Source organism: Hyla sarda, chromosome 9, assembly GCF_029499605.1.
Source record: "Hyla sarda isolate aHylSar1 chromosome 9, aHylSar1.hap1, whole genome shotgun sequence".
NCBI lineage: Eukaryota > Metazoa > Chordata > Amphibia > Anura > Hylidae > Hyla > Hyla sarda.
Window position 1 is genome coordinate 84,042,153 of NC_079197.1, and position 26,210 is coordinate 84,068,362.

Here is a 26,210-nt window from a genome sequence, read left to right on the forward strand (position 1 = left end):
CTCAAATGCGCATGGCGCTCTCACTTTGGAGCCCTGTCGTATTTCAAGGCAACAGTTTAGGGCCACATATGGGGTATTGCCGTACTCGGGAGAAATTGTGTTACAAATTTTGGGGGGTATTTTCTGCTATTACCCTTTTTAAAAATGTAAAATTTTTGGGAAACCAAGCATTTTAGGTAATTTTTTTTTTTTTTTTACATATGCAAAAGTCGTGAAACACCTGTAGGGTATTAAGGTTCACTTTACCCCTTTTTACGTTCCCCGAGGGGTCTAGTTTCCAAAATGGTATGCCATGTGTTTTTTTTTGCGGTTCTGGCACCATAGGGGCTTCCTAAATGCGCATGCCCCCAGAGCAAAATTTGCTTTCAAAAAGCCAAATGTGACTCCTTCTCTTCTGAGACCTGTAGTGCGCCAGCAGAGCACTTTTCACCCCCATATGGGGTGTTTTCTGAATCGGGAGAAATTGAGCTTCAAATTTTGGGGGGTATTTTCTGCTATTATCCTTTTTAAAAATTTAAAATTTTTGGGAAACCAAGCATTTTAGGTAAAACATTTTTTTTTTTTTTTTTTTTACATATGCAAAAGTCGTGAAACACCTGTAGGATATTAAGGTTCACTTTACCCCTTTTTACGTTCCCCGAGGGGTCTAGTTTTTAAAATGGTATGCCATGTGGGTTTTTTTTTTGCTGTTCTGGCACCATAGGGGCTTCCTAAAGGTGACATGCCCCCCAAAAACCATTTGTCGCTCCTTCCCTTCTGAGCCCTCTACTGCACCCGCTGAACAATTAACATAGACATATGACATATGTACTTACTCGAGAGAAATTGGGTTTCAAATACAAATAAACATTTTCTCCTTTCTACCAATTGCAAAAATTCAAAAATTGGGTCTACAAGAACATGCGAGTGTAAAAAATGAAGATTGTGAATTTTCTCCTTCACTTTTCTGCTATTCCTGTGAAACACCTAAAGGGTTAATATACTTATTGAATGTCATTTTGAATACTTTGGGGGGTGTAGTTTTTATAATGGGGTCATTTATGGGGTATTTCTAATATGAAGACCCTTCAAATCCACTTCAAACCTGAACTGGTCCATGAAAAATTACGAGTTTGAAAATTTTGTGAAAAATTTCCAAATTGCTGCTGAACTTTGAAGCCCTCTGGTGTCTTCCAAAAGTAAAAACTCATTAATTTTATGATGCAAACATAAAGTAGACATATTGTATATGTGAACCCAAAAATGTTTTATTTTGAATATCAATTTTCCTTACAAGCAGAGAGCTTCAAAGTTAGAAAAATGCAAAATTTTCATTTTTTTCATCAAATTTGGGGATTTTTCACCAAGAAAGGATGCAAGTTACCATAAAATTTTACCACTAAATTAAAGTAGAATATGTCACGAAAAAACAATCTCAGAATCAGAATGATAACTAAAAGCATTGTAGAGTTATTAATGTTTAAAGTAACAGTGGTCAGAATTGCAAAAAACGCTCCGGTCCTTAAGGTGTAAAATATCCTGGTCCTTAAGGGGTTAAAGAGTACCTGTCATCAACAAAAACTTTTAATATGTTGTTCATAATCATTAATGAAGAGATATTGTAATATATCTTCATTAAAAAATATTAATATTTATAACAGTTTTTTCATTTTATACTTTTGGCCTCTAGGGGTCACTCTTCTATGCCTGGTCTGCAAGCAGCATCTTATGCTTTTCATAGTAAGTGTACAGCTTTTAGGACTAATGCTGAAAGGGTTCTGGTCCTTCCACCGGAAGTTCAGTACTCTCAGCTCACAGGCTTGTAGCTCACAGTGAGCTGAGAGTACTGAATTTCCGGTGGAAGGACCAGAACCCTGTCAGCATTAGTCCTAAAAGCTGTACACTTACTATGAAAAGCATAGGAAGCTACCTGCAGACCAGGCATAGAAGAGAGACCCCTAGTTGCCAAAAGTATAAAATGAAAAAACTGGTATAAATATTAATATTTTTGAATGAAAATATATTACAATATCTCTTCATTAATGATTATGAACAACATATTAAAAGTTTTTGTTGATGACAGGTACTCTTTAAGACACCTCCTCGTCATTAATAACTGAGACACTATCAATTCACACAACATTGCGGAGAGAAAATGGCTAACGTTCCAATTTGGACGTTTCCACTTGTACTTACTTTTGTTGCCAAGAGTTAGGCATAAATGGTTATGTGTAGAGTTATTTTGAGGGGACACAACATTAAACACTGTTATACAGGCTGTGTGCTTACTACTTTACATTGCAGCAGGGCATAATTTCTTCAGTGTTGTCACATGAAAAGATATAGTAAAAATATTAAAAGAATGTTAAAGGTGTACTCACTTACAGTGGGGCAAAAAAGTATTTAGTCAGCCATCAATTGTGCAAGTTCTTCCACTTAACCTCATAAGGACGCAGGGCATACCTGTACACCCTGTGTCCGGTCCCGGTATATAACGCAGGGTCACGCCGTGACCCCGCGTCATACCGGGTCTGTCCCGGCAGCTAATGAAAGCCGGGATCCTGGGCTAATAGCGTGCTGGACAGATCGTTGTGCCACATGCTATTAAAGGGGTACTCTGGCGCTAAGACATGTTATCCCCTATGCAAAAGATGCCTGATCGCGTGGGTCCCCCCACTGGGGACCCCCGTGATCTTTCACGCAGCACCCCGTTACCATCAGCCCCCGGAGCATTTTTGCTCTGGGTCTGATGACTGCTGATCACGGGGTCAGAGTATTGTGATGTCACTGCTTCGCCCCTGTGTGATGACATGCTCCGCCCCCTCAATGCAAGCCAGGAAAGGTCATGACAGATTTAACCCCTTCCCTAATAAAAGTTTGAATCACCCCCCTTTTCCCATAAAAAAAAACTGTGTAAATAAAAATAAACATATGTGGTATAGCTGAGTGCGGAAATTTCCAAACTATTAAAATATATTGTTAATTAAACCGCACTGTCAATAGCTTATGGGCAAAAAAATTACAAAGCCCAAAATAGCGTATTTTTGGTCACTTTTTATCTCATGAAAAAATGAATAAAAAGCGATCAAAAAGTCCCATCAATACAAAATTGTACAGATAAAAACTTCAGATCACGGCACAAAAAATAAGCCCTCGGGGGGGCGTGGTTTGGCCGCCGCTGAGTATGGCCGCATGTTAGAGCTGCTCCGCTAACAGCACACACTAAGCGGACTACCAGACCTGCTAGCGACTCTTAGGCCGACTGAAAAGTCACCTTAGCACCCATGGCGACCTTGAGCAGGAAGCGGAATGGAAAAGTGGGAGACCGAGGAGCTTTACAGGACTTTTTCGCTCCGGGAAGACAAGGCAGCAGTTTACACCAAGATGGCGCCGGGACGCGCGAACGGCAGAGCGAGGGACGCTTCTCCCAGCGTTCGCAGATTCCCTTACCTCAAAGAACAGGAAGGTCGGTCAGGGATGAAGATGCCGCAGCACGTCCTGCCACACGGGCCTCGGCGGTGTGCGAACTTCCCAGACACTGGATCGTACAGCAGCCCGCACCAACTCAGCACCATGAGGGCCCGCAGATGGGCGATGATACCCTCCCCCTCTCCCCTGGTGGACCGAGAGACCTGCAATACATTGCCAGCAGCTCCCCTGCGATGGCTTCATCTTCCCCGCGGGTAAGCCCTGTTAAGCAAAAACCGAGATTGGAGTCGGAGGGTCTGGGGGATTGGGGTGATGGGTCCCTTATTTCTCCGAACCCACCTCAGTGTGAGCCGGACTTATTTGCTTCATATCAAGCCTCTGATAAGCCGGTCTCAGAGACAGCTCTTAAAGATATGCTCCTGCTATTGCGGTCCTCGATTACTAAGGACTTTTCTGAGATGCTTAACCCCATAAAAACCTCAGTTCAAGAAATAGATAAAAGAGTATCCCATACTGAGGCAAAAATGGCGGCCTTTGCTTCTGCCCACAATGGCCTTGTAGATGCCCACAATGCTTTGGATGACAAGGTGACTGCCATTTACAACAAATCTATTGATGCGGAAGACCGCAACCGACGTAACAACGTCAAATTCCGCGGCATACCCGAGACTATCCCCAACTCTCAACTGGCCAAGTATGTGAAAGAATTGACTAAACATCTCTTACCTGATCTTGAAGTGTTCGAATATAGCATCGACAGAGCCCACCGAGTAGCTAGGCCCAAATCTGTTCCTGAGGACGCTCCGAGGGATGTATTGGCTCGTTACACTTTCTTTAAAACGAAAGACCTATTGCTGCAGTTCTCCAGGAAACATAGGTCTCTCCCGGATCCATATGCGGGACTCCAACTGTTTGTGGACCTTTCTGCTGCTACCTTGCAGGCGAGGAGGGACTTTCACCCACTGACCATGGAACTCAGACGCTTGGGCATATCCTACAGATGGGGATTCCCCACCAAAATCCTTGTGACCCACCATAATAAGTTGCATGCTTTTACCTCAGTAGATGATGGCTTCGCCGCTTTAGATACTTGGGGATCTCGAAGCCCGGAACCCGGCGGCTCTCCCCCTCAAGATTCGGCTTCACCTTCCCTGGAGATTAAGCCCTGATTCTGATGATTCTGAACTGCCTGCCATCTACCCACTATAGCATACACTCTGTGTGCTGTTGAGTGTTGAGTGTGAAATTATTCTTATTTCATAGTTCTCCTATACACGTACCCACGAACTGGTAAAGTGCGATATAGGTTCCACTGTATACCGGTATTGTTGTGTTTACTGTTTTCTTGTTTTAGGTGGAGTTCGCATGCAGTGCTTTGTGATCGCATATCTACTCTGACCCAGCGTCTTACTGACGACCTGGGTTACTTCTTCTTTTCACTGTTGTGGACTATACTGTGTATTTGATTGACATCGCGTGCATCTCTGATTGTCCAGCGGTACTACCTCCTGTTCGCCATATTTAACTCCTGTACGGTATAGTACCCCTATCCCTACCCTTCTCCCCTCTATACGTTTTTCCTCTCTTCCCTCATCTTTGCTCCTTCCTGGCCCCCTTCCCTCTACCCTTCTTCCCTACCTTCCTTCCTTCTTCCCCCTGTTCTCTAACCTGAGTTATTGAGTGCTTTTCTATCAGATATGGGTTTTACACTTATGTCCTATAATGTGAATGGACTCAATAGTCCATATAAGAGGAACTTTCTGTGGCGTGAGGTGGAACGCAACCCAGTAGACATTGTCTGTGTGCAAGAGACACATGTTTCCTCCAAACATCCCCCCCCCTTACGACACAGAAGATTCCCACTTATTGTGCATTCAGTTTATGATAAGAAGAAGAGAGGAGTGATGATTGCTATTAGAGACACACTAGCGGTACGCATAACCACCCAAGTGGTGGACCCCCAGAGTCGTTTTATCATTCTAGTGTGCTCTATTGATGATGTAGATTATACCCTTGTGAACCTGTATGCTCCCAATAGACGCCAAAATCGCTTTCTGAGGTCTGTTATGCTAAAAGTTAATTCTGTACGCAAAGGAGCACTGATCATGTGTGGCGACTATAACTCAGTAGTTTCTGCTTCTCTAGACCAATCAGCTCCTTTGACTCGTCGCCCTTTCTATCTTCATAATTTCCTAGTAGCCAATGATCTTTTTGACATCTGGCGATTACAGCATGCCACAGAACGCGATTTTTCCTACTACTCACCTAAGAGCTGTACCTTCTCCAGGATTGATAACATACTTGTTGATAGGGGATTAATTGACCGTATTACTAAATCAGTCATTGGGAACCGGACGTGGTCGGACCATGCTCCTATTAACATTGAAATCTCTGGTAATACTGTTCAGTATAGTGATTTTGTCTGGCGGGCCAACTCACACCTCATAGCGCACTCCGAACATTCAGCTACAATTGAAGGGGCTCTTCTGGAATACTTTTCCCTTAATAGTACCCCAGATGTCTCTGAGCTGTCTGTTTGGCTTGCACATAAGGCGGTGATTAGAGGCTCATTTATTCAGTTGGGGTCCTTCCTTAAAAAGCAAAGGTTGACTTCGATCAATGAATCACTTAACAAGATTTCGGTGTTAGAATCACTTTTACAATCACACTACTCTGCGGATAATGCCTCCCTTTTAACTCAGGAACGTCTTCGCCTCCGAAGATTACTACTGTCAGACTTTGAGCGTGCCCTACATAGATCTCAAATGAAGTTTTATACGCAGGATAATAAGACAGGATCATTATTAGCCAGAAAGCTTAAACCAGCCCGCTTCAAACAACGCATATCTTCCATTAAACACCCTACTAAACACACTGTCCACCAGGCTCCCAGAGAGATTGCAACGGCTTTCAGGGACTACTATGAGAGCCTTTACAATATCCGAGCAGACCCCTCCTGTGCCCAGCCTGAGCAGGTTACAATAGATTCCTTTCTCTCTACTCTCAATCTCCCTAAACTTTCTCCCTCTTCCTTAGCCTTGCTTAATACACCTATTTCTCCTCGGGAGATCTCCGATGCTGTCAAATCCCTCCCTCCCAAAAAGACCCCGGGACCAGACGGACTACCGAACGAATACTATAAACGTTATCTCCCAATTTTAATTCCACATCTTCTCCCCGTTTTTAACAATGCTATGACGACCGGTTCTTTGCCACCTGACATGCTTGACGCTTTAATTACGACAATCCCCAAACCCGGCAAACCCATGGACTTAACTAGCAACTTTAGACCAATATCGCTACTGAATAGTGACGCCAAACTTTATGCTAAGATACTGGCAAATCGCCTCCGCCCTCTAATGCCTAGCTTACTGAGTAGAGATCAGGTGGGTTTTACGGTAGGGAGACAAGCTCCCGATAACACTAGGCGGATCATTACGTTGTTGCAGCATTGTGAGAAATCTTTAACCCCTGCCGTGTTCCTCACCCTAGATGCCGAAAAAGCATTCGACAGGGTGAACTGGTGCTTTGTTTTCTCCGCTCTACGAGCCTTCGGCTTTGAGGGAGAGATCCTCACGGCTATTCAAGCTTTATACTCAAACCCAGTGGCGCGAGTCTTCACTAATGGAGCTCTTTCGCGCCGGTTCACCCTGTCGAATGGCACGCGGCAGGGATGCCCCCTCTCGCCCCTTATATTCCTGATAGCTATTGAACCTCTGGCACAATCTATCAGGCAGAACCGACTGATCAGGGGCATACCGGTGGGAGGAGTTGAACACAAGCTTGCCCTTTTTGCGGACGATGTGATCTTGACGTTGACTGACCCAATGACCTCCATGCCGGCACTCTTTGACGTCATCCGTCTTTTTGGAGATCTTTCCTATTATAAATTGAACGTCAACAAATCGCAAATTTTACCAGTTAACATATCAGACGCTGACCTGGACCCTCTCAGACGTTCCTTCCCCCTTGATTGGCAGCGTCGGTGCATCTCCTACTTAGGGATTCTACTTACCTCTCCTTCCTCCCAACTATTCTCTACTAATTTTCTGCCGCTGCTTTCTTCTATTTCTCAATCTTGCAGAGAATACGGGAAACATATGATCTCCTGGATGGGTCGAATCTCGGCATTTAAAATGCTCCTTCTGCCAAAATTATTGTACTTGTTTCGTACACTCCCGATCGCCATTCCGAGCTCGTTCTTCCAATCTATGAATAGAGTCATGGACTCCTTTTTGTGGCAATCTATTCGCCCTAGGGTCCCCAGATCAGTTCTTAATTGCACAAGGGGAAATGGCGGACTGGGTAGGCCTCATATTGAGGACTACTACAGAGCATGCATTCTGGATCAGGCGAGGTTTTGGTGGTCGGGAGATGCGAATAAAAAATGGGTAGCTTTAGAACAACATTATAGCCCTCAGTGCTGCCTTAAATCTAGACTACTAGCCCCGGACCCAAAGAGACTAGTCCCCAAAACTGGGATTTCTGCTATTGATATAACAGACAAGATCTGGAGACTGACTGTACGACAGGCCCCTAATGGTCAACCCTGCCCACTATCTACTATACCCCTGGATGTCCTACATTTATGCATCCCGGACCTCAATCTGACTAGTTGGACAGACTTGGGCGTTATGTCGATCAGGGACCTACTGGATGAACATGGACTTCTCCACTTCACCGCCCTCAGACATAGGTTCCCCATCCCGCAAAAGGATTTCTATAAGAGTCTACAAATTAGGAGCTATCTAGCGACTGACCAACTGCAAAAAGTCACCCTACCTCCGAGATTACTGGGATATCTGGGTGTGTCTGGCTCAGGTGCCGGAGGAATCACCTTTTTTTATGGTTTTCTAGGGCAGAAGTCGGAGTTACTCCACCATACATACATGAGCAGGTGGGAAAGGGACTTGGGAATTGAGATCGCCCCAGAGCAATGGCAGACCGCCTTTCGTGACATCAACTCCTACTTTAAATGTACTAATCACCAGGAGACCTTGTACAAAACAATCTACAGGTGGTATTTCACCCCCACCAGATTACACAAGATAGATCCTTCCCTTCCATCTGTATGCTGGAGGGGGTGCGGAGAGGCGGGCTCCCTGCTACACATTCTTTGGGAATGTCCGAAGATACAACCATTGTGGAGGGGTGCTGCTTTGACTATAGATCGGCTTCTGGGCATACAGGTTCAATTGGAACCCTCTACAGCCTTGTTGCTACTAGATTTAGATAAGTACCCTTCTAATTCTAGACACGTAATAGCTCATGTGTTGATGTCCACCAAATTGCTCATTGCTAGGAAATGGAGATCCCCTGATCTTCCATGCCTATCAGAAATCTTGGCCTATGTTAATTTCTCTTGTGCATGTGAACGTACCTATGCTTTAGCTAACTCTAATGATCATAGATTTCTTGGAAGATGGGACTTGTGGATACATAGCCCCCACTACTGTTAATTGTAGAGGTCGCTATCAATACTCCCCGTTTTCCTTATCCCCCTTTCCTTCTCACTTCTTTCCCCTTACCCGGCTTTCTCTCTGATTCCCCCTTTGTACCGTGCACGCACAATCCTTCTATTCCGTTAAAGGCTGCACCCTTAGGGCCTAGATACCAGCCAGTTCTTCTCATGATGATATTCATGTTTTCGCTTTATACCCTATGCAACAAATAGTGTTTTGCTCTGATGGTTTACTGTACGGAGTACTTTGTCGCTCTATAGACACGCCTGATGTAGCGAATGTCAACTCGTTCCTATGTTACTGTGTATTTTGTACTATTCCAAATTGTCAGGAATAGAAATGTTCTCCTTGTGTTCTATGTTGAAAATCTAATAAAAAATATAAAATAAAAAAAAAAAAATAAGCCCTCATACCGGCCTGTATGTGGAAAAATAAAAGTTATAGGGGTCAGAAAATGAAAATTTTTAACGTATACATTTTCCTGCATGTAGTTATGATTTTTTTCAGAAGTAATACAAAATCACCTATATAAGTAGTACATCAGCCACCAATCGTGCAAGTTCTCCCACTTAACCTTAGAAGGACGCAGGGCGTACCTGTACGCCATGTGCCTGGTCCCAGTATATAATGCGGGGTCAGTATCATTTTAACTGTATGGACTGACAGAATAAACATAAGGTGTCATTTTTACCAAAATATGCCCTGCGTAGAAAGAGAAGCCCCCAAAAGTTACAAAATGGCATTTTTTCTGGCAATTTTATCGCACTATGAATTTTTTTTTCAGTTTCGCCGTCGATTTTTGGGGTAAAATAATTGTCACTGCAAAGTAGAATTGGTGGCGCAAAATATACGTCATAATATGTTATTTTAGGTGCAAAATTGAAAGAGTTATGATTTTTAGAAGGTGATGAGGAAAAAATGAAAATACAAAAATGGAAAAACCCTGCGTCCTTAAGCAGTTAAAAAGATGAGAGGCCTGTAATTTTCATCATAGGTATACCTCAACTATGAGAGACATGAGAAAAAAAAAAAATCCAGAAAATCACATTGTCTGATTTTTAAAGAACTTATTTGAAAATTATGATGGAAAATAAGTATTTGGTCAACTACAAACAAGCAAGATTTCTGGCTCTCACAGACCTGTAACTTTAAAAGTTTCCTCTGTCCTCCACTCGTTACCTGTATTAATGGCACCTGTTTGAACTTATCAGCATAAAAGACACCTGTCCACAACCTCACACTCCAAACTCCACCATGGCCTAGACCAAAGAGCTGTCAAAGGACACCAGAAACAAAATTGTAGACCCGCACCAGGCTGGGAAGACTGAATCTGCAATAGGCAAGCAGCTTGGTGGTGTTAGTGGAAGCGCACCAGCCGTTCATTTGGGCTATGAGCATCCCCTCTCTCCTGTCTCAGCTGGTCACGGGCCTCGCAGTTCGGGACGCACCGGCACGCGTGTCCCGGGGTTGCTGTCCGGCCGTGAATGCTACCCGTCTAGTGTGTGCGGCGGCTCCCAGGACTCGCTATGCATAACACGCCCGCATGCGAGTACCATCTCCTTACCTCTCGCTGCTGCCGGCTATTATTCCCATGCACATCCCCTTCCCTTAGAGCGCGCATGCCGGCGTTGCTAGATTTAGAGGCCCAGTACACCCATAATTGGTTGTTTGCTGGGAGGACTCTATATTGGTCCGGCACCTCCCTATTATGGTGCCGGATCTTCGTGCTTGTGCCTAAGAGAAAGTGTTTCATAGTATGTGTCATATTAGTGTTCCTGACCTCCAGCCTGTGACTTGACCTTGATCTTGTGCCTGTGACCCGACTACGCTTCTTTGCTGCCTACCTTCTGACCTGTGCTTTGTGCTGACTATGCTATACCATCTGTGCCAAGTTGCATCTGGGCAACCTGTGTGGACAGATCGTGCCAGGGGTAGCAACCTGGGTGCCGCCTGCCACTGCAAGTCCATCCTGCTTTGTGCCAGGCTCTGGTGAAAACCAGCAGCACCTTAGACACCGCTCCCTGGTAGGGTTTAGCCATTGTTCACACGGGTCAGCAGATCCACTACTCAGCCGTTACGGTAAGCCGTTACAGTAACATCTGGCCATGAATCCAGCCCAGGTTCCTCTGCCGAGTGTTGCCGACCTTTCTACTATTGTGGCACGACAGACTGCACAGATTGCACAGCAGATGTCTCAGCTTTCTGCACTGGTGCAGCAACTCTTAGCTACACAACAGCCTCAACCACCACCGGCTGAACCTTCCACGCCTTCTGCTCCTGTTGCTTCAGCTGGCTCCAAAATTCTTCTGTCTTTACCCACTAAACATGATGGTGGTCTGAAGTTGTGCAAAGGCATCATAACACAGTGTTTTATGCATCTCAAGCTTCAAGCGGACCAGTTTCCTAAGGAGCGTGCTAAGGTGGCATTTATCATCAGTCTGCTTTCTGGGAAAGCCTTGGCCTGGGCTACTCTGCTGTGGGACTGCAATGTCCTCTAATATCCAGACTTTGCTTGCTGAATTCTAAAATGTTTTTGAGGAACCGGCTTGGGCTTCTTCTGCGGAGACGGCCTTACTGAATCTCTGTGAATGTGGGTGAATACGCGGTACAATTCCCCATCTTGGCCTCTGAACTGGCCTGGAACAATGAGGCTCTGTGCACTACTTTTAAAAAGGGTCTCTCTAGTAGGATCAAGGACGCCTTGGCGGCTCATGATCTTCCGTCCTGCCTGACTGATCTCATCAATCTTGCTACCCATATAGACTCGGGGTTCTCAGAGAGACAAGAGGAGCTACGCCGTGAGAGGGAACCAATCCGGTCATGACGATACCCCTGTTTATCCCCCGTCTTTCAGCATCCTCTACAATCTTCTCCAACTTCACCAGCAGAGGAGCCCAGGCAGTTGGACCGCATAAAACTTTCTTCACAAGAAAGAACCCATTGACACAATGAAAACTTGTGCCTTTTTATTGTGCCAGTCCTGAACACTTCCTTAACCCCTTAAGGACACAGCCCATTTTCACCTCTAGGACGCAGCCCTTTTTTGCACATCTGACCACTGTCACTTTAAACATTAATAACTCTGGAATGCTTTTACTTATCAATCTGATTCCGAGATAGTTTTTTCGTGACATATTCTACTTTAACATAGTGGTAAATTTTTGTGGTAACTTGCATCCTTTCTTGGTGAAAAATCCCAAAATTTGATGAAAAAATTGAAAATTTTGCATTTTTCTAACTTTGAAGCTCTCTGTTTGTAGGGAAAATGGATATTCCAAATATTATTTTTTTTGGATTCACATATACAATATGTCTATAATATGTCTAAAATATAAAATTTATGAGTTTTTACTTTTGGAAGACACCAGAGGGCTTCAAAGTTCAGCAGCAATTTTACAATTTTTCACAAAATTTTCAAACTCGCTATTTTTCATGGACCAGTTCAGGTTTGAAGGGTCTTCATATTAGAAATACCCCATAAAAGACCCCATTATAAAAACTACACCCCCCAAAGTATTCAAAATGACATTCAGTAAGCATTTTAACCCTTTAGGTGTTTCACAGGAAAAGCAGCAAAGTGAAGGAGAAAATTCTAAATCTTCATTTTTTACACTTGCATGTTCTTGTAGACCCAATTTTTGAATTTTTACAAGGGGTAAAAGGATAAAATTTATACTTGAATTTGTAGCCCAATTTCTCTCGAGTAAGCACATACCTCATATGTCTATGTAAATTGTTCGGCGGGCGCAGTAGAGGGCTCAGAAGCGAAGGAGCGACAAGGGGATTTTGGAGAGTACGTTTTTCTGAAATGGTTTTTTGGGGGCATGTTGCATTTAGGAAGCCCCTATGGTGCCAAAACAGCAAAAAAAAAAAAACATTGCATACCATTTTGGAAACTAGACCCCTTGAGGAACGTAACAAGGAATTAAGTGAGCCTTAATACCCCACAGGTGTTTCATGACTTTTGCATATGTAAAAAAAAAAAAAATATTTCACTAAAATGTGTGTTTCCCCCCAAATTTCACATTTTTGCAAGGGTTAATAGCAGAAAATACCCCCCAAAATTTGTAACCCCATCTCTTCTGAGTATGGAGGTACCCCATAAGTTGACCTGAAGTGCATTACGGGCGAACTACAATGCTCAGAAGAGAAGGAGTCATATTTGGCTTTTTGAGAGCAAATTTTGCTCGGGGGGCATGTCGCATTTAGGAAGCCCCTATGGTGCCAGGACAGCAAAAAAAATGACATGGCATACCATTTTGGAAACTAGACTCCTTGAGGAACGTAACAAGAGATAAAGTGAACCTTAATACCCCACAGGTGTTTCACGACTTTTGCATATGTAAAAAAAATATTTTTTTTTTTACCAAAAATGCTTGGTTTAGCAAAAATTTTACATTTTTAAAAAAGGTAATAGCAGAAAATACCCCCAAAATTTGAAGCCCAATTTCTCCCGATTCAGAAAACACCCAATATGGGGATGAAAAGTGCTCTGCTGGCGCACTACAGGTCTCAGAAGAGAAGGAGTCACATTTGGCTTTTTGGAAGCAAATTTTGCTCTGGGGGCATGCCGCATTTAGGAAGCACCTATGGTGCCAGGACAGAAAAAAAAAACCACATGGCATACCATACCAAGCGCAGAGAAGAGGCACCCCCGGTGAAGATAGCAGCCCGTAACCACTATCCCACCGGACCACCTCCTCTCCGGACAGCCCTGCAGGACCGGACCAGCGCCGAGCGGAGGTGAGTACTGTACAGAACTAAAGGGGGGTGAGAGGGGGCTGGATGATGTCGAAGGCCGCAGTGGTCTTCAACCTGCGGACCTCCGGAGGTTTCAAAACTACAACTCCCAGCAAGTCCGGACAGCCGATGGCTGCCCGGGCTTTCTGGGAGTTGTAGTTTTGAAACCTCTGGAGGTCCGCAGGTTGAAGACCACTGAGGGCGGATGATGAGAAGAGGATGATGAAGGGGGGGTGTGGGATGATGACAAGAGGATGATGAAGGGGGGGGGTGAGATGATGAAGGGGGGTGTGTGGGATGATTACAAGGGGATGATGAAGGGGGGTGGGGATGATGACAAGGGGATGATGAAGGGGGGATGTGGGGGATGATGACAAGGGGATGATGAAGGGGGGATGTGTGGGATGATGACAAGGGGATGATGAAGGGGGGATGTGTGGGATGATGACAAGGGGATGATGACAGGTGATGATGATGAGGGTCTGGATGATGACAGGCGATGATGATGATGATGAGGATGTTAATGACGGGTCTGGATGATGACGGGGGGATAATGTATTTCCCACCCTAGGCTTATACTCGAGTCAATAACTTTTCCTGGGATTTTGGGTTTAAATTAGGGGTCTCGGCTCATACTCAGGTCGGCTTATACTCGAGTATATACGGTATATGTTTTGGCAGCATGTGTGCGTTTTTCTTACCTGTTTGTTAGGCAGGAAGTTCTGTAGTTCAGAGTGTTTTCTTTTACGTTGTCCACAGTTCTGAGTCTGTTGTGGACAAGATGTCACAGCTTTTTTTTTCCTTCCTCTCTCTGTCTGCATGAGAGGAATAAGCCACGCCCCCTCATCTCATCCAGCTGAGTACACAGCTCCTAACCTCCCCTCCCCTGCTCTGTATTCTAAGGACGCAGATCTGCACAGGAGAAGGACCTCACAGAGAAGATAAGTGTTATCTGAAGGGGAGGATGAGAAGGTGCACAGGCTGGGGATGTATGGACTGCAGGGGAATAAATCTCATACTGGGGATGATCTCTATGGGGGAGATTTATCAAAACCTGTGCAGAGGAAAACTTGCCCAGTTGCCCATAGCAACCAATCAGATTGCTTCTTTCATTTTTCACAGGCCTTCATAAAAATGAAAGAAGCAAGCTGATTGGTTGCTATGGGCAACTGGGCAAGTTTTCCTCTGCACAGGTTTTGATAAATGTCCCCCTATATGTGAAGGGGGAGGGGGGACTCCTGAATGACACATGCTGGGAGTTGTAGTCCCTGTTGTGTGTGTATGCTAGTGTTTACAAACCAGTGTGCCTCCAGCTGTTGCAAAACTACAACTCCCAGCATGCCCTGACAGACTTTGGGCATGCTGGGAGTTGTAGATTTGCAACAGCTGGAGGCAAACTGGTTGGGAAACACTGTTCTAGCCTATTCAGCATACACATCATGTTACACCAGTGTTTTCCAACCAGTGTGCCTCCAGCTGTTGCAAAACTACAACTCCTAGCATGCCCAAAGGCTGTCAGGGCATGCTGGGAGTTGTAGTTTTGCCCTACAGAGGTGTGGTGAACTACAACCCCCAGGAGACTACAGAGGCAGCATGCTGGTGTTATACCACAGACTGAAGACTTCTGAATGACACATGCTGGGATTTGTAGTCCCTTTTGTGTGTGTATGACAGTGTATCCCAACCAGGGCTGATTTTATTAGTGTGCTGTGTATAAGGGGGCTGACCGGGGAAAATAGTAGGGTGGGTAAAGGGCGGAACAAACAAACAAAAAAAAAAGGAGCCGCCCCAAACCAGCAAGGCATGTGGCATGCTGGGATTTGTAGTTTTCAGCACAGCAAGAAACAGGAAATAGAAGCAAATATAGGAAAACAAAGTGGGGGATAAAAAGACAACAAAGAACAGAAATAGAGTAGGCTAAACAACAAGAATAGAAATGAAACAAAACAAACAGGGTAAGTCAAAAACAGAAAAACACGTTGACCACCGGAGTACCCCTTTAACTTTTAACTCCCAAGTTTTAGTGTCCCGGACCCTGGCATGTGGGTACAAAGGGCCAAATCTAACAAGCCCCCACAGGGCTCATGTGGCTGTGAGATGTAGGCGCAATGTCTCCATTGCCCTGGCCAGCCATTGTTTCCAACACTTTTCGCCAAGGCAAACCATGTGAAGAACAGCGTGACACCGCCATGCCCTGTACACATGGTATGCTGAAGAGCCACTGAGAGTCTGAGACTTGTCCGGGCAGTGGAGTCTGAGGACATGGTGGAGGATGAGGAGGTGGACTCGAACACTGTCACAGAACCAACGGGCTGACAGAGTGGAGCAGGAAGCAGCATGAATACACAAGAGGAGTTCACAACCCCTAAAAATAAAAGGTGAATGTTGAAATCTCTATTGAAGATGCATGTTAGGTAGTGCTACCATTCAAAAATGTAAGGCCCAAGCCCAGAAGCATCAGTAAGCCAAGTAGTACCTGAAAGACACAGTCAGGAGAAGGCATCAGCAGAACACAAGAGGATTTCACAACCATTAAGCTTGAAAGATCAATGTTGAAATCTCAATTAAGCATGTATGTAAGCTAGTGCAAAACATCCATCAATTTAAGGCCCAAGCCCTGAAGCATCAGCAAGCCAAGTAGTTCCTGAAAGACGCAGGAGCAGTCAGGAGCAGACATCAGAGGTACCTAAGAGTGTTTCATAACCCCTTACAATGTTTGAAATTTCTATCAAGAATGTATTTAACTCATGCTAAACATCCAAAAATGTAAGGCCCAAGCCCAGAAGTATCAATAAGCCAAGTAGTTCCTGAAATGCAGTCAGTAGCAGACATCAGCAGTACCCAAGAGGCTTTCATAACCCCTTACATTGCACGATTAATTTTGAAATTTCAAGTTTGCATGTATGTAGCTAGTGCAAACATTCAAAAATTAAAGGCCCAAGGCCAGAAGCATAAGTGAGGCTAGTAGTTCCTGAAAGAAACAGGATCAGTCGGGAGCTGGCATTCGTAGTACCAAAGAGGGTTTCATAACCCCTTATATTTAAAGATTAATGTTGAAATTTGCATTAAGCATGTATTTAGCTACTGCTAAACATCCAAATATTAAAGGCCCAAGGCCAGAAGCATCACTGAGGCAAGTAGTTCCTGAAAGACACCAGATCAGTCAGGAGCAGGCATTCGCAGTACCCAAGAGGGTTTCATAACCCTAATTGATTACCCAAGAGGGTTTCATAACCCTAATTGATAACCCAAGAGGGTTTCATAACCATAATTGTGAAGTATTGGTATAGCAGCATGGTCAATCTACTCTGAGGCATCTGGCATTGGTGGGTGGAAATCCTGGCTGATCCATCCCTGATTCATCTTCACAAAGGTCAGTCTCTCCACATTTTTCGTGGACAGATGAGTTCGTCTTGGGGTGACTATGGCCCCGGCCGCACTAAACACCTGCTCTGATGGCACACTACTGGCCGGGCAGGACAGCTTTTCCAGGGCAAACTCTGCTAGTTGCGTCCATAAATCAAGTTTGGCTGCCCAGAAGTCCAGTGGATCTTCAAGGTTTGTTGGCATGGCCATGTCAAGGTATGCCATCACCTGCTGGTTCAGGTCCTTCTCCATGTCTACCTGCTGCTGATGAGTTGCTTCACTATGCGGGTGAAGAAAGGTACTCATCACCGACTGTAGACTTAGGCTGTTGATAATGGAGCTGCTACTGCTCCTGCCACCCCTCCCCTCCCCAGCAGCCATGGCAGTGGAAGGTGAGCACAGAGGGCCCCCCAAGTCAGACCTGCGAGTGGATGGACCATGTTGCCGATAGGCATCGGCCAACTGACTACGTAGGATCTCTCTGTAGTAGTTCAGTTTGTCCTCCCTCTCAGTGGGTGTAAAAAAGACCCCCATTCTGTGACGGTAGCAAAGGTCCAATGAGGTGGAGAGCCAGAAGTCATCCCGCTGACAAATTATGACAATTCGGGGGTCACTACGCAAGCAACTGTGCATGCATCGTGCCATTTGCGCCACTGACTCGGAGGGACTCCCTTCCTCCATCTCCACTGCATACTGCCTTGGTGTGTTTGGGTCCTCTGTCTCGTCTTCCGCATAACTCTCTAGCTGATCATGCTCCTCCTCTCCTGTGCGATGACTAGAAACACCGCCCATCTCATCCAACCTAAACTGTGCTCCACTCTGCCCCTCATCCTCCTCCTCTAGTTCAGCCCCCACAGGGCTCATGTAGCCGTGAGATGTGAGTGCAACGTCTCCATTGTAATCATTTGTTGTAGGCAATGTAGGAGTGGAATTACGTCATTCATCCCGTAATCCAGGCGAATTACAAATAATGTGGCTTCCTCAAAGGGCCTCAGCAAACGGCAGGTGTCACGTATGAGCTGCCACTGGTTCACATTGAAGTCACACAGGGGAGTTCCCCTATCTGCTTGGATCATCAAGAAATCGGTGATGGCTTTTCTTTGTTCGTATAGTCTGTCCAACATGTGGAGGGTGGAATTCCAACGTGTGGCAACGTCACAAATAAGACTATGTTGTGGAATACCGTTATGACGCTGCAGCTCAAGGAGGGTGTGCTTTGCCGTGTACGAGTGGCTGAAGTGCATGCACAGTTTCCTTCCCATTGTTAGGATGTCTTGCAAATGGGGTGAAGATTTCAGGAAGTGCTTGACAACCAGATTGAACACGTGTGCCATTCAGGGCACATGTTTTACACTTCCTTGTCGCAGCACGGACACAATGTTCTTCCCGTTGTCGGTCACCATGGTTCCCATTTCCAGATTTCGTGGAGTAAGCCATACTCCGATTTCTTGACAAATTAATTTTAGCAGTTCATCCCCTGTGTGACTCCATTTGCCAAGGCAAACCATGTGCAGAACAGTGTGACACCGCCGTGCCCTACACACATGGTATGATGAAGGGCCACTGAGATTTGTATGTGCAGTGGAGGACGAGGGCACAGTGGAGGATGAGGAGGCTGAGTTGCACACTGTCACAGGACCAACTGCCTGAGAGCGAGAGCATGGAGGAGGAAGCGGTGTGACCTGTACAAGTTGATGTTGTGGCTGTGCAGGAACCACATTTACCCAGTGGGCCGTAAAAGACATGTATTGTCCCTGCCCCTAGTTACAGCTCCACACGTCGGCACTGCCGTGCACTTTTGAACACATAGACAGGCTCAAGGACTGGCCCACCTTCTCTTGTACAAAATTATGCAGGGCTGGTACTGCCTTCTTCGCAAAGAAATGACGGCTTGGGACTCTCCACCTCGGCTCCACACAAGCCATCAATTCTCTGAAAGGTGCAGAGTCCACCACTTGAAAAAAAGGACGGCAGCACCAGCAACTTAGACAGGAGCACATTCAACTTCTGCACCGTTGGATGAGTGGGCGCATACTGTTTACTCTTGGACATGGCTTTGTTGGATGGATTGTTGACGGAATGGCTGACTAAAAGCGGGAGAAGCAGGAGCATCTGGAGCGACAGAAGGAGGGTTTGACACACAGCTCCCTTCGCCTGAGGTGGTGGAGCCTTGGCTGGCTGAAGGAGGGAGCGTCTGGCCACTGGGTGATGCAGCAGGCTGGACCACTACATCGGACCCATGTTTCTCCCAGGCCGCTTTATGGTGGCGAAGCATGTGTTGACTAGTGTTGAGCGGCATAGGCCATATTCGAATTCGCGAATATTCGTGAATATACGGACGAATATTTGTCATATTCGCGAATATTCGCATATCCGTAATATTCTCGTTTTATTTTCGCATATGCGAATATTCGCATGTGTTAATTTTCGCACATGCGAATATTCGCATATGCGAAAATAAAACGAGAATATTACGGATATGCGAATATTCGCGAATATGACAAATATTCGTCCGTATATTCGCGAATATTCGCGAATTCGAATATGGCCTATGCCGCTCAACACTAGTCAACACATGCTTCGCCACCATAAAGCGGCCTGGGAGAAACATGGGTCCGATGTAGTGGTCCAGCCTGCTGTATCACCCAGTGGCCAGACGCTCCCTCCTTCAGCCAAATTTACATATAAATAAATGTGCATAAACGAAAATTCGCATATGCGAACATTTGCATATGCAAATTTTCGCATATGCGGAAATTCGCACACCAGTCTCACGCAGTAGTATTAGAGCTTTCTTACACCACATAAGCTGGAAGCAGAGGGGGGTGATCACTGTGATGTGTACTGTGAAAAAAAAACAAAAAAAAAACCTGAATATTCGTAATTACGAATATATAGCGCTATATTCGCGAATATTCGCGAATTCGCGAATATGCGATATTCGCGAATAAAATTTGAATTGCGAATATTCGCAAGCAACACTAGTGTTGACGCAGGGCCGTGGTGCGGACATTGGGACCCTGGCCACGCTTCACCTTCTGCCGACATATCTTGCATGTGGCTACGTGAACCTCCTCCGGATGCCTGATGAAAAACTGCCACACCGCTGAGTAGCTGATTTTCCCACCTGCAGTCCACACTAATTGACTGCTACTGGCGCCGTCTCCAGGAACCCCTTTTCTACTACCTCCCAGAAAGGTAGGCTGCCGCGAAGCAGGTGGACTCCCCCGGGCACGTTTGGCTCCAGAATTTCCACTTCTGCCACCATGCTGACTGCCAACCATGCTACCACCTTGCTGGCTCAGCTGCTGCCTCAAGGGCAACCTTAAACTCTTCTCCTGATGATGATGATGCCCCTTTTGCACCCGGCTCCCAATTGTGATCAGCTTCATCATCATCAACAAGTGTCTGCACGTCACTGATGTCCTCCTCAGGTTCAACAGTGTCTGTTTCAGGACCCTGAACCCTGGCAACACCTCCTCCCACGTCACTCTCTTCATTACTACTTGGCCACCTAGCGGAGCAAGCGGCGCATGTCTCCTCCCGTTCTTGGCTGGGCATTAGCTGCTGACTGTCCTCTATTAGATCGTCCTCAGTGAATAGTGGAGCTGAACCCACAGCATAAGATACTTCTTTAGGGGAGGGAACAGCATAGGACAGAGACAATGGAAGGACATGGACTGCTCCCGAGCCATGCAAACTGAGGGTTGTGTCAGAGGAACCCACGGGGGTTGACGGGGGGGGGGGGTGTCAGATGTCACTTGTGATTAAGGGGATGACCGTGTTGACCACTCGATGACGGCAGATGGGTTTCTGGTCGAGACACGACCGCTAGCTGATAATGGGAGCTCAGGCCTCTCGCTACGACTCCTGCTGCCACTCGCCCCTAGTCTGCTGTGACCTCTGACTGAAGGATTTAGGCCTCTGCCACTCCTCTGTGCACGTCCTGGCACTTCTCTGCCTGACATACTTAGTGCATATATGAGGGTATTACAATACGCTTCACTACTCTTTAAACAGTATTTGTTTAGAAGCGCAGCAGGTGATTACTTTTGGCTGTCCTTTCACAGTATGTAGGCCCTTGACAGATTAACAGGTACAAAATGGTACACTACTTGGATGTACGTATGTGGTATGCACGTATGAGGGGAAAAAATGCGCTACAGTACACTTGGATAACGTATTTTCGTAAAACATCAGCCGGTGATTACTTTTGCCTGTATCTAGACTTGTTACAGATTTACAGATACAAAATAGTAGACTGCTTTGATGTAGGTATATGGTATGCACTTATGAGGGCAGAAAAATGTGCTACAATATGCCTAAAAACTCAGTATTTTTTTAAAACACCAGTCTGTGAGTAATTGTGCTTGGACTTTCACAGTATGTAGGCCCTTGACAGATTAACAGGTACAAAATGAAAAACTTATTAGATGGACGTATGAGGGCAACAAAATGCGCAATAATACGCAAAAAAAAAAACTCTATTTTTGTAAAACAGCCAGTGAGTACTGTTGCTTGGACTTTCACAGTACGTAGGCCTTTCACAGATTAACAGGTACAAAATGGTACGCTAATTAGATGTACGTATGCGGTATGCACTGATGAGGGCAGAAAAATGCGCAACAATACGCCAAAAAACTCAGTATTTTTGTAAAACACCAGCCGGTGATTACTTTTGCCAGGAATTTCCCTATATCTAGACTTGTTACAGATACAGAAGACTGCTTTCATGTAGGAATGGTGTATGCACGTATGAGGGCAGACAAATGCACTACAGTCCGCTGAAAAAACGTATTTTTGCACAGCAGCAGGACACAACAGTGCAGCACCACAAAAAAAAAATACAGTGAATAAACCCTGAATTGCACTCTGTCACAGAGTGTTAAGAATGGTGTGAACTGGTTTTTATACCGTCTACACACAATTCTAAGCAGCAGATGATTTCTTGTGGAAACAATGCACAGAATTGCGCTGAAAATCTTTCTTGCCTCCTGTGATACGGTGGTTCATAAAGTTCAGGCAGCTTGTTTATGTATGAGGCAACGAAAAGCTATCTGCCCCTCTCTGATGAAATGCTCAATAAAGTGAATAGGAGGTTTATGGCGTAAAATCCTTCTCAGTCAGAACAAGCAAAGCACTGAACTTGTCTCTGTACACAATGTGACTAGCAGTTGGCAGTGGAACACTGTGGTATAAGCAATTCAGCGTGTCTGTGTAACACACACAGACACGCAGTCCGTCCTATCTCTGCAGTGTATATGGCATGAAATGAGCATCCACAAGATGGCTGCTGATTATATAGGGCTGTGACATCACAGGGGTTAATGAAAGCTGATAGGCTGCATCTCGCATGTGATTCAGGGTCATCCCGCCTACCTTCATTTCCGCCGTACTTTCCCGCCCTCCCATAATCCCCTGCCCCATGTAGTGACATGTGGATCTGCCATTTTAGGTCTCCTTTAGCCTGGAACACTGTAAAATGTAGTTTAATGAAGCGATATGCGCAATAGAATCCAAAATTCACATTAGTTGTGAATCAAATATTTCATAATTTGGGTTCGTCAGCTTCGATTCACTCATCTCTAATAGTCTCCCATCAAGGACTTCAGATGGATCCTGCTAAGCTTTCAGCCATTTTGGACTGGCCACGTCCTTCTGGTTTTCAAGGTTATTCAACGATTTTTGGGGTTTGCCAACTACTACCGATAATTCATTCCTCATTTTTCTTCCCTAGTTGCCCCAATAGTAGCACTTACTAAAAAGAACTAGAACAGCAAAAATTGGTCTCCTGAGGTTGAAGAGGCTTTCTCTCAGTTAAAGTCTGTCTTCGCTTCTGCACCTCTTCTCTGAAGACCCGATCCTGGAAAACAGTTCTTTTTGGAGGTAGATGCGTCTTCTGTAGGAGCTGGCGTAGTTCTGACTCAAGTCTCCTAAAGGCAAACACATTACTAGTGGTTTCTTCTCCAAGACCTTTTCTCCTGAGGAAAGAAACTTTTCAATTGGTGATCGGGAACTCCTCGCAATTAAACTGGCCTTAGAAGAATGGCGCCATCTTTTAGAGGGTTCTACACATCCTGTCAGCATTTTTACAGACCATAAAAATCTTCTTTATCTACAATCGGCACAACGCCTGAATCCCTGACATGGGCGGAGTTTTCTTATCATAGAAACTCTGAGTCCACGAAGACTTCTCCCTTTTTTGTCATCTACGATCTTCATCCTCGTCCACCTCTTCCTCTACCAGACTCCTCTGGAGTGTCGGCTGTAGATGCCCTAATCAGAAATTTTGTATTCATCTGGCAGGACACTAGATGTTCGTTGCTATCCGCTTCCTTCCATATGAAGAGGAAGAGGAGAAGAGCTCCTCCAACCTATCCAATTTCGAAGTAGAGGAGATCCTTGCTTTTGAAAACTGTAAGAGGAAAACACTATTTTCTTGTTGACTGGAAAGGGTTTGGTCCAGAGGAGAGGTCTTTGGAACCAGAGGAGAATATCTTTTGATTGCAGCCTGGTTCGAGACTTTCTTAGACCCAAAAAGAGGGGGTGACCCAAGGGGGGGGGTACTGTTAGGGGAAGTGCTCCGGCCATTCATTTGGGCTGTGAGCACCCCCCCTCTCCTGTTTCTGCTGGTCCCAGGACTCTTTATGTGGGATGCACCCGAATGCGAGTGCCCGTGGCAGCTCCTCAGCTCTCACTGCTCCCGGCTGTTCTTCCTCTATGCTTCCCCAGCGCGCGCTTCCCCTCATATTAGGGCATGCGCGTGACAGAATTGTTAGATTTAAAATGCCAGTATGCCCATAATTGGTTGTTTGCTGGGCAGAGACTATATTAGTCCGGCACCTCCCTATTATGGTGCCGGATCTTCGTGAGAAAGCGTTTCATAGTGCGTGCCATATTAGTGTTCCTGACCTCCAGCCTGTGACCTGACCTTGCTCCTTATGCCGTCTGTCTCCTGACCTTGTGCCTGTGACCTGACCTTGCTCCTTTGCCACTTGCCATATGACCTGTGCTTTGTCCTGCCTACGCTATACCATCTGTGCCAAGTTACATCTGGGCAACCTGTGTGGACGGACTGTGCCAGGGGTAGTAAACTGGGTGCTGCCTGCTGCTGCAAGTCCATCCCGCTTTGTGGCGGGCTCTGGTGAAAACCAGTGGTACCTTAGACTCCGCTCCCTAGTATAGTCCAACCATTTTTCACACAGATCAACGGATCCACTACTCAGCCGTTACGGTAAGCCATTATATGTGGGAAGAAATCAACTGTGGAAGCAATTATTAGAAAATGGAAGACATACAAGACCACTGATAATCTCCCTTGATCTGGGGCTCCACGCAAGATCTGGCCCCGTGGTGTCAAAATGATCACAAGGACGGTGAGCAAAATTCCCAGATCCACACGGGGGAATGACCTGCAGAGAGCTGGGACCAAAGTAACAAAGGCTACTATCAGTAACACACTACACCGCCAGGGACTCAAATCAAGCAGTGCCAGACGTGTCTCCCTGCTTAAGCCAGTACATGTCTGGGCCCGTCTGAAGTTTGCTAAAGAGCATTTCGATGATCCCCAAAACATCACTGCTCTAGAGGAGATCTGCATGGATGAATGGGCCAAAATACCAGCAACAGTGCATGAAAACCTTGAGAAAACGTTTTACTTCTGTCATTGCCAACAAAGGGTATAGAACAAAGTATTGAGATGAACTTTTGTTATTGACTTATTTTCTAATAACTAATACCTTACCCTATACTTTATTTTCCACCATAATTTGCAAATAAATTCTTAAAAAATCACAGTGTGTGATTTTATGGATTTTTTTCTCTCATTATGTCCCTCATATTTGAGGTATACCTATGATGAAAATTACAGGCCCCTCATCTTTAGTGGGAGAACTTGCACAATTGGTGGCTGACTAAATACTTTTTTGCCCCACTGTATGTGATATACTCTACCTGCAATCTTTCATTTATATACACTGAACAATGCTAGCACAGTATTGATCAGTGTTATAGGTGCTCCATTATTACAGGCTGTTGAGGCTGCAGTGATGGAGCGTTGATCTGATGGGACAGAGATAGGTAGAGACCCTCCACCCATTCTCTCAGCTAAGCGATACGCAGCAATTTCGCTGCGGTTGTCCTGATCAGCTCCCCTAAGCTAACTGGCAACTGATTTGGGGCATTTTAAGCATTGCAATAAACTTTAGGTGCCCACTCCCAGGTACGCTTCATAGAGGTGCAGGGCATACATTTATAATGGGTGTGAATATCAGGTGATAGGCATGATTATATAGTCGAGGGATGTGAATGTTTTGCATTATACACACCTCTGAATTTAAAACATTCACTCTGTATAATCCTGCCTACCTTAACTACTCCCATTATTAAAATTGTATTTGCTTCTCTAGCTATTTTCCTTGCATTACAGTGGCAATAGGCTCTTATTGGGGGAGATTTATCAAAATCTGTGCAGAGAAAAAGTTGCTGAGTTGCCCATAGCAAACAATCAGATTACGTCTTTCATTTTTGAAAAGGCCTCTGAAAAATGAAAGAAGCAATCTGATTGGTTAATAAGGGAAACTAAGCAACTTTTCCTCTGGACAGGTTTTGATAAATCTCTCTGTGCTTAATGGTAAATGTAACTGACTACGAATTGTTTATGTACTGTATAATTCCTAATATGTGCATGTCTGCAACCATTCATAAAAATATTTATCAATATAGCGTCAACAGATTGTGCAGCACTTTCATACTATTTGATGTGATAGCTCTTTGTTATCACTCTTGCTGATCGGTGTCAAAGGAATTTACATGTGTGCATACTCATATGTATATCCTAGGGAAACAGAAAATGTTTAAAGGGGATAAGATGCCTGATCGTGGGGGGTCCCGCCGGTGGGGAACCACGTGATCTTGCACGCATCACCCCGTTAGAATCACTGGCGATCACGGGGAAGGAGCATTGTGAAGTCACGGCTCCGCCCCGTGTAACATCACGCTCCGCCCCCTCAATGCAAGCTTATGGGAGGGGGACTGATTCTAACTGGGTGCTGCGAGCAAGATCACGGGGGTTCCCAGCAGCGGGACCCCCGCGATCAGGTAACAACCGCGTTCTCAGCCAAAGTTTCTTATTTAAATACTGTAATTTTTGGATGTATCAATAGCTGACCCATAAGCTTGTCTTTTCCTTTGCAAAATATATAAAACATTGGGGAACATTATAATGCTATAACA